Source organism: Nannospalax galili, unplaced genomic scaffold, assembly GCF_000622305.1.
Source record: "Nannospalax galili isolate Female #2095 unplaced genomic scaffold, S.galili_v1.0 scaffold805, whole genome shotgun sequence".
Taxonomy (NCBI): Eukaryota; Metazoa; Chordata; class Mammalia; order Rodentia; family Spalacidae; genus Nannospalax; species Nannospalax galili.
The window spans coordinates 51,851-54,409 of NW_008353486.1; the positions used below are offsets into that span (position 1 = coordinate 51,851).

The 2,559-nt window shown below is 39.0% G+C and overlaps 1 protein-coding gene across 1 annotated transcript in view; it reads left to right on the forward strand.

The window, feature by feature from the left end:
* Ehbp1 (EH domain binding protein 1) overlaps positions 1 to 2,559 on the forward strand; it is a gene marked incomplete in the record, with an annotated part of 244,217 nt that overhangs the window by 29,481 nt on the left and 212,177 nt on the right.

The window sequence follows — 2,559 nt, forward strand, 5'->3', positions numbered from 1 at the left end:
AAATGGTTAAGATTTCACAGAAAAAGTGACAAATTAAGAGTTTATCAGGTAGTAAAGGGGGAGAAAGAGGATTCCGCATCTCATCTAAAGATGTGAAGAAATTAAAGGGATTTGTGTTCAGGATTGGTTGGAGAGCAAAATGCTCATACGATACTTACAGGTTATACTAGAAAGGTATGTAAGAGTCCGATGATGAAATGTTTTATGAACCATACTGAAGATTGGGGTTATTATCTTACATGACTGGAGGCCACAGGGCCAGATAAATGGAGGGTTTAGATAGGTCATCTTAAAAAGTGAAGTTGCTTAGATGTGACGCAGCTGGTGGCGTTGAGGTATCTGGACAGCAGATGTTGGCTTTAAGATGTTCAAATGAAAAAAAAAAAAAACCACCAATATTTCAATAAAAAACAAATAAAGCAGAATACTTTTTAGGTCAAATAAACTTGTAAAATTCAACTCCCAAGGCCTAGTTTCATAGCTTCTTCAGCACCCGTGAGCAGGTGTACAGGATGATAAAAGATGTGATAGTATTTCTATAGAAGAGTACAGAAAAAGAGTCCAAGAGTTGAGCATGAGCAGAGAGGTTAGTAATCCAGGTAGTGTTCCAGCAAACCCTCTGTACTTTCTGACAAGGTAGTTCACACCTCTGGGGGGCTGAATTCCTTTGCTGTCCAGCTGCCATTGTCAGTGGCACTTTCTCATTAGCCCCATCCATCCTGCTGGCACCGTGCCGATCACCCTGTCTGACTGTGTTTGCGTTGAACAGTGTTTGGTTTTTGTTTGTGATGTTGGGCTCTTGCTGTCCCTTCAGTGGTACAGAGATTAACATTGCTTCATAGGAACCATCACCCCTTTCACCTGCACTTCATCGCTTCCTGTCACTGCCCAACACCACTCTGGAAGAGTCACCATAACTGTACTTTTAAAACCTGACGCTTGATGGGAACTAGGTTTAATCTTGAATGGAGATCACCAGTCTTCAGTTTAATTGTCATTTTGCTTGTATTTATTATCAGAACATTGTACTTTTGTTTGGATAACTCCTTAGTCAAATCGTTTTCATTATTGGCGCCTTCTGTCGTTTTCTGTGTATGTGTTCGGGGCCACACAAAATGAACACAGTTAACACTTTCCTCATTTGTGCTGCTTCTTCCACGGCACCCCCATAAGCTCTTCATCTTTTTATGTGTGTAAACATTTTGAAATTACATTTACTTATTTATTTGTACGTGCATGCCTGTGTGTTGTGTGTCTGCATGTGTGCCATGTGTGGAGGCTGGAGGATAACTGAAGGAGTTGGTTCTCTCTTTCCACCACGTGGGCCTGGGAGATCGAACTCAAGTCATCAGGTTTGGCTGCAAAGCACCCTCACCTGCTGAGCCATCTTGCTGGTCCAAAACAGAGTGGTAGTTTAGCCTGGTACAAGACTCTAGGGTGGCAGCTATTTTCCCATAGCATTTGAAGATCCTTAATTTTGTTGTCTTGGGACTTTGTTGAAATGAGATGTCAGCTGCCAGTTTAATTATTCTGCTGTCAGTGAGTTGTCTTCTATTTTTTTCTTTTTATCCCTCTATGCTTTTTCTCTGTTGGTCCTTCTCTGTTGTCTAATTGTAATGTATGCAGATGCAGATTTATTTTTATTTAACCTATTTATTCTTTGATGCTTAAGATATATAATTTTCTTTTTCAGTACTCAGGTCAAACCTAATGTTTCATACAGGGTAGGCAAGTAATCTACGCTGTACCATCAGCCTCTATTTACTTTTTATTTTGAGACAGAGTCCCACTAGTTGAGGCTGCCTTGAGCTCACTCTGAAGCCCACACAAGCCTTGAACTTTTAATCCTTCTATTTCACTCTCCCACATAGGACTGTAGGCCCAGCTTAGAAAACTTTTAAACTAAGTTTAAAAAAATGAAAATATAAGTAAAATAACTGGTAATTATAGTCTTCCTGTTTGCCATAAACACAAAAGAGAACTTAGTTATATTAACTGAAAATCTATTGTTTGTGTTTGACTTTATATTAGCAGAAGAAAAGAAGCGGGGTGAGTCTAAGAGTTTAGAAGGCCTGAATTTGTCTGGTTTCTGACAGAGTTTTGATTGGTTATTTATCTTTGGCAGTTTTACTTATTTTATTTATTTTATGTATATGAGTGTACTGCTTACATGTAGGTAGGTGCACTCGTGTTGTGCAGTGCCTGTGGAGGCCAGAAGAGGGTGTTTAATTCCCTCGAACTGGAATTACAAACTGTTATTAGCCATCATGTGGGTGCTGGGAATTGAACCCGAGTCCTCTGCTAGAGCAGTCAGTGTTCTTAACCACTGAGCCATCTCTTCAGGTCCCTGTGGCAGTTTTTTTTTATTTTGTAAGATATAGGTAATAGTTTATATTGTGCTTGTTTTTCAGCACAGCATTGTTTTTGTGAAGGTAATTGAGATGATTGATTGTGAAAATGCTTTGAAAAATTGTAGGCATTGTTCATAAGCTCTAGTAGTGTAATCTATGGGCAAATTATTTTAGAAGCACCTTAATGTTTATTTTCTCTAAATTAAAA